The 6,623-nt window shown below is 55.0% G+C and overlaps 1 long non-coding RNA gene across 2 annotated transcripts in view; it reads right to left on the reverse strand.

The window, feature by feature from the left end:
• Positions 1-2,310, reverse strand: part of LOC137446078 (uncharacterized) — a 57,148-nt gene extending 54,838 nt beyond the window's left edge. Inside the window, exons 1-2 of one of the 2 annotated variants that reach the window (XR_010988570.1) lie at positions 1,091-2,310; positions 345-375 (exon numbers count right to left, since the gene is read on the reverse strand). This is a non-coding gene — a long non-coding RNA (uncharacterized lncRNA). The remainder of the gene's footprint in view (positions 1-344; positions 376-1,090) is intronic. The other variant, XR_010988569.1, reaches the window with a different exon arrangement.
• Between the last annotated feature and the right edge of the window lie 4,313 nt (positions 2,311-6,623).

Below are 6,623 nucleotides of genomic sequence, written 5' to 3' on the forward strand. Positions count from 1 at the left end.
GTTGTTCTTTACCTTAGAAGTGGACACTGCTGCTGACACAACCCCTAGGCTCTTCCTAAGCCAAGGTAACCTTTAGATCATAAAAAAACCCACACAGCTTGGAGACAAAACCTCTCTGATGTAGCCGTTAATCAAAACTGACATTCACCTTGTATTTTGGCTTTCTTACTTGAATCCTTCTGAAATGGAATACAGGGAGATGATTCCTCTCTTCTTCCCCCCACCCCACCCCAAGAAGCATCCAGTTTAAGGCTGTAAATCTAAGCAATTTAGAATGTAAACACACATGAAAATTAGCCAACAAAGGAAATTCAACCGAGTTAAACCAGAGGCTATCACCATACCTTACATTCTCTTCTGTCACGAGCTGAAGCTCTGTGAAGAGAGAGCCAGGTAAGAACAAACCAACTGGGACAAAACAGCTGCTGCTGACACTGTGCACTGCCCCAGACACAGCAAAAAGGCTATCAAATAAAGAGTACACAATGAGGTAACTTTGTAGCTGTTTCCCCACAGATATGAAGTTCCACACTCATTTTTAATCAGACTGAGCTGCACCACAAGTAGGTAAAAAAAAAACACCAGTTCCCCCAAGCAGATCAAATTAGGTATAAATATTTCTGAAGACTTCACTCAGACTGTAACCTCACTTCTTCTTAAGTTCTCTCCTTCCTTGAGTGACTTATGGAGACAAGCAGATCGGACTCTCCAAGGCTTGTCACCCTGCACTGTTATTTGTATTTTATCAACCTAGCATTACTGCCCCAGACTGGCAATGCTACCACTCTGGATCCACTCATCTGGCACACACATGAAAGTGCACACACACACAAGGCAAAAGGTGGTAGAAAACCCAGGCAATGGGAGTTTATTTGATTGTAGTCATTAGTGCTACACATTACAGGTTCAATCCTGCTCCCTTTGATGTTGATGGTAATACTCCCAATGAATTCATGTGCTCTGAAAAAAATGCCTGGGTTTTGCAAATTTATCATTTTGTCATCTATGCTTCAGGTCAGAATTATAATCCAGTGTTTCAGACTTGGTTTGGAGCCAGCTGATTTTTCCTAAAGGTTGAAAGAACACATACCTGTCCTTCAGGGAAGTGCCAATCCACTTTACAACCAGAGAATTAAATGGCCAAGGTTTTCAGCATGGTCTGAGGGGTGCAATCATCTTGCAGGTGACCACAGCAATCTCAGCTTCCAGGGTCTAGCAGCAGCTATCAGCAAAGTCTTCCTCTTGCTGGGGGAATGGCAGTGCTACAAGAGTGTGTCACAAAGACACAGTGAGCAGATTTAGCATTTTTAGGCAGGTGGAGAAAGAGTGGGCAGGGCAGCAGACTGAAATGAGAAGTGCAGAGCGCTGCTGGACAAGTTTGCTTTGGGAGAACTGGAGAACAAGCGGCAGAGACTGTGACAAAAAATGTGTCAGACCTCATTTGTATTTAGGTCAGAGTCCCAAAATAAGCTCATCACACCTTTCTACTGCAAAGTGCACAGGGATGTGTGTTGATCTCTGCAGCTACCTCTGGAGCCAGTGCCTTCAGCCAGGAAATCTGCCTCCACGGGGCCAGCCCTGCAGCCCAGCCTATCTGATAGGCAGGATCACAATCACAAACGCATCCTTTGTGGCAGAGGGAGAAAGGTAAGAAGATGACACCAAAGACATTCCATTCCTGAAATAGCTTTTCTGCAGCATATGTGATACTGATTTACTGGCACTTAACAGGAATTATGCAAGGCACACTGCAAAATTTGGTTAGAGCTCTGCTGCTAATGACTAACACAGTGTGGGGCTCGTTCCAGTAAACTCTCTGTCCCCTCACCCCAAGCAGATCATCACGTCTGCCCCATTGCACCCACCCAACAGCTGGGGACTGCAGTGGGAGCAGAACTGAACCTATAATCACTAGAAAACATCTCCAGGGTTTGTTTTGCAATACTAGCAGGAAGAGATGTAAAGCAGCAACATCAAAAATGATTGTCAATATCCAATGCAACAAACTTCCAACAGCATTTATGACATGCCTTTAAATTGCCTTGCAACTCTACACAGAAGAGTTGTCAGTTAGAGGAATAGAGAAAACCTTCATTTTCTACCTTGGAAATCAAGTTTAAATGCTCTGTGCAGCTTGGATGTGCTCCTTCACAGCTCACAAAGCCATCCTCTATACCCACAAACACCACCCTCCATATTGGCCATTTTCACACTGCAATGTTACCAAAACATGTGTTGGTTGAGCACTCTGGGCTAACAGTGCACAGCCAAACAGAGGCTAGCTACTGGGTTGAAAATCAAAACATTTCCCAGTGAAACATTTCTGCTGCATAAAGACACTGTCTCTTCCCCTTGTTGTTGCCTCCCGGGCTTCCTTTGGGTGCCTCTCCTTCCACCTGCTCATTTCTGGCATGGCCAAACATGAGGTTTCCCTTGATGAAGAAACACAATCAGCCCTTGTTTCCTTCCTTCTTCTTCCCCTGACTTTAGCCCTTTTCCTTCCACTTTCTTACCTCCACTGTTGAGATTGAATCTGGGCTAATTTCTGTCAGCTCTGGAAGGTGGCTGTGGCCTGTCCCTACTGGTTCACTCCCACCACCACCAATTCCTTGCCACAAGACACCCAGCCAGCCACCCTCAGCTCAACCATGAGCTTGCCCTCATTCCCACCCAGCCTCATGCCCCTGTTCAGCACAGAGCCATAGAATGGTTTGGGTTTAAACAGACCTTTAGAGCTCATGGAGTCCATCTCTCCACCGAAAGCAGGGCCACCTTTCCCTAGACCAGGCTGCTCAAAGCCCCTTCCAACCTGACCCTTCTAATAGCAGCACATTGACTACAGCTGTGGGCAACCTCTTCCAGGGTCTCATCAGTCTCATGGCTTGCAGGTGATTCTCCTACGGAACTCCTCTGTGAGCTTTGCTCCCTCTCTCCACAGCCCCCACATAGAAGCCCTGATGGCCATTCTGGCCACACCCATAGCCATGGCTGGATGGAAACGAGGGACAGCTGCCTCACAGCCCTGCCACTGCGCCAGGGGCAGGAGTTCAGGATCTGCTTCTCCATCAATGCCTTGGAGAAGCGATCATCCATAACCACTTGTCCACCCAAGAGAGATGGTCTAGGGACCTCTCAAACTCACTGGGAAGATCTGTGGCTTTGCACCAGCCGTGCGGGTGCAGGTCCCCAGGGAGGCTGCACCCAGGCTGCTCTCCTCACCAGAGCCCAGCCTGAGCCCCCCGGCGACCTCACTACCTCTCCCCCATCCTGCTGAGGCACCTCCTGCCTCCCTAGCAAGACATACTCAGAAGCGTCAAAGCAAGTGACAAGCAGGAGAGGCAGAGCCGAGGCACCCAGGGTTTGAAGCCGAGACGGAACGGTACCGCTGCTCCGAGAGCTGCTGCCCGCTGACCCCCGCCCCTTTATGCCGCTTTAATCCGCTCTGCGGAGCCCTGCCTGCGCCTGATCATGTGGAGGGGGTCGTTCCCCCGACGGTGCGCCCACAGCAACTTCTGCTCGCGTGGCTCTCCGACGAATTACGGCGAACAGCGGGGGCGGCACGCTAGGAATGCGCGCACCCGCGGCAGGGCCGCGCACAGGAGCGCGCAGCAGTCGGGGCGGGCCGACTGCCTGCCCTTTGTCAGCGGGGCCGGCGCGGCGGCGCGGGATGACATCATGAGAAAGTGCCGGCCGGGAGCGGCGTCCCCGGCAGCGGGCGCCGCGGGGAGGGGAGAGGCGGGGAAGGCAGGCAGGAAGGAAGCGCCGTCGGAAGCCCCCTGGGGGCGATGAGCGGCTGCTGAGGCGGCGGCGGCTGCGGGAGCAACAGCAGCAGCAGCATCGCGCAACCCGCCCCCGGGAGGGCCGCGGCGGGGAGGGCCGCGGGCTGAGCGCGTTAGGCGGCGGGGCAGGAGGCAGCACGCCCTCTAAACACGCACCCCGGGGCAGGCGGGCGGGGAGCAGCGCAGGCATCCCCAGGCTACGGCCGGCGCCGAGGCTGCTGCCGGGGCAGCGGGAGCCGGCAACGTGGAGTACGGCCTGAGGGCGGCTCAGGTGCTCCCGGGAGCTCCCGGAGCCTCGCTCCCGGAGCCTCACTGCCGCCGCAGCACTGCCGCCGAGCGGTCAGGTAGCGGCGGGGGCGGGACCACCCCCGGCCCGGGCAGGTGCGGGGCCGCCCGGTGCGGTAGAGGCGGAGCCCAGAACTGTCAACGGGACGTGCGTGGAGAAGGGGGGCGGCCTGGTGCCGACGGCTGTGTCACTTTTGACCAGTCCCCTTTGTGTCGGCGGGACCGGGCGAGCCGAGATCTGCCCGATCCGCCTGGTAACAGCCCGGCGCCCCCATTGGCTCCCGCTAATGGCCGCTTCCTGCGGCCGCGCCGCCCCGCCCGCCGGGGGCTCCCCGGGCCCGGGGCCAGCGCCGCTCCCCGCCGCCGGCACCGCCCGCCGGGCAGCCCCGCGCCCCGCCGGGCAGCTTTTATGAATGAAACACCGGCCTCATGCTGAAAGGGGGGAAAAGAATCCCCCCACCGAGTCCAGCCCAGCTGGGAGGGCGAAGATGCCGGAGGCGTGGGTGCTGCGTGGGGATGGGAGAGGGTGTCCCGGCTTCTAGGCAGAACTGGGCAACGTGGCCAGGAACAAATATTTGAAGGCAAAGAGCTGGCACGATCCAGGGGACTGGCACCAGCTCCCCCGTGGGCTTTCCCTGTGCCCACAAAGCAGCTGCTTCCTAGGAAGGTGCTGGGGTGCAGGGATGTCAGTTAGATAGGGTCCCCTTGCTGTGCATAGCAAGCAGGCTGAATTCCAGTCCTGGAGTGCAGGGTCATGGCATGTTTCTTCATTAAAAATTAAAACCTCCCTGGCAAAGTCAGGTTGTGAAAACAGAAGTACGTATCTGCGTCTGAAGCACAACAGACAGGCGGAGGGACGCAGGCAGGGCACAGCTTCCTCACTGAGAAACCATCCAGCTTGGACCCACAGGCTGTGGTGCACAAGGGGAACTGAGGTTCCCCAGGGCCCCTGACATCCTCCTAACAGGCAAAGACAAAATGGAGACAAATGGCCAAGCAAACGGGTGAGCTGGGGGAGACGGGCAGGTATTTCACGCAGGGGTTACGTAAACACAACTGTGTAACAGTGTGCCCTGTGATCTTTGGCACCGCGTCCCTTCCAGCCCAACGCAATCTGCGAGTCCGAGAGATGCTGTGTGACTCCGTGCCGTGTCCACCACGCCGTGTCCTCTGTGGCATGTTCATCACACGGCATAGCCTGCACGGCCGGGGGACCCTTCCGCTGCCCTGAGGCCTGCTGACTGCTGCCATGAGTACCACCAATTCCCGCCATGGCTGCTGCACCCAGGTGATGCTAAGGCACCAGGGCTGATGGTTATCTGAGCACTGTGGTCGGGAAAGGTGGGCAGACAGAAGGCAGCGCCAGCCCCGGTTTGTGGCCTTCCTGACTTCTCCACACTCCATTTTGGTGCAGCACAAATCAATTCCTCCCATGCAGCGGTGCCCTGGCTTCAGCGCTGGTGTTCTCCAGCGGGCCCCCAGCTCCCCTGTCAGCCCCTCAAAAAGGATTTCAAAAGATCCTTTTAAAATTATTATTTATTAAAAACAAGGCAAAATGAAGTGTTTTCAGGTACAGGCTGTCCAGCCGGGCAGCAGAAGTTATTTACGGTGGGGCCCTGCTCTTGCGCGTCACGCGTGGACAGGCTGTCCTGGCAGCACAGCGTGTCGGATGAGGCCCCGGCAGGCTCCGGCGGCTGTCGGCACCTCCCTCCCCCCCCTCAATTCATCTCCCTGTAGGTACTGGAGGAAGCTCCGGCCACCATTTTGCTGCTCTGCTGGGATATTTTTCTTCTGGGTGGCTGCGAGCCGGTGGTGGGGGTGGAGTGCCGAGTGCGGGCTGCCCAGCGTGCACTGCCGCTTGGATTAGCCTCGTCCTGTCCCCTGCCACCTCTGTGCCCCTTCTGGAGGGCAGAACCTCCAAAGTGAAATGAAAGATGTAAAAAATAAAAAAGATAAAAAGGAGAAAAGGAAAGGAAAAGCAGAGGTTTGGCAGATGGGGCAGCAGGGAGACCCCCATTCCTTTAAAATGCTGGTGTGCAGTGAAACCATGTAGGCCAGGGGGGAAAAAAGGGGACTGAGGAAACAGGAGAAAGCTTTTCCCTTGGGATCAACTACAAAGGCAGTGAGTTCGGGTTGGGTGCGTGATTTTAGGCGACAGGCACGGCAGGTATGTGTCGGTGACAGCAATAATAATAATTGATACCGAGCAGGGCCGCACTGGTAGTGCCCTGCTCCCCCTCCCCGGCGCCCCCGGTATGATAATGCCAACCCAGTCTCTTGTACTTCCATCCCTGCGTGTCTGTGTGTGGCCTGGCCCCATTCATCAGTTGGCTTCCACTGCAGAACTCGCTCCATTTTCAAAATTATGCATGATACACTGAGGAGACAATTTGGGTTTCCCCCACCTCTCCCTTGCCCTTGAAGAAAGCAAGCCCTTGTCTCATTTGCATTTGCATTAAAACCCTGCTCTCTATAAGCTAAGCAAAGGGGAAGGACTTGAAGCCTATGGGATGGCTTTAGGGCTCTGCCCCTTGCTTTTGGCTCTCTCTCTCTCTCTTT

Source organism: Melanerpes formicivorus, unplaced genomic scaffold (genome assembly GCF_026170545.1).
Source record: "Melanerpes formicivorus ecotype bairdi unplaced genomic scaffold, bMelFor1.0.p_v2 SCAF_16, whole genome shotgun sequence".
In the NCBI taxonomy this organism is placed as follows: Eukaryota; Metazoa; Chordata; class Aves; order Piciformes; family Picidae; genus Melanerpes; species Melanerpes formicivorus.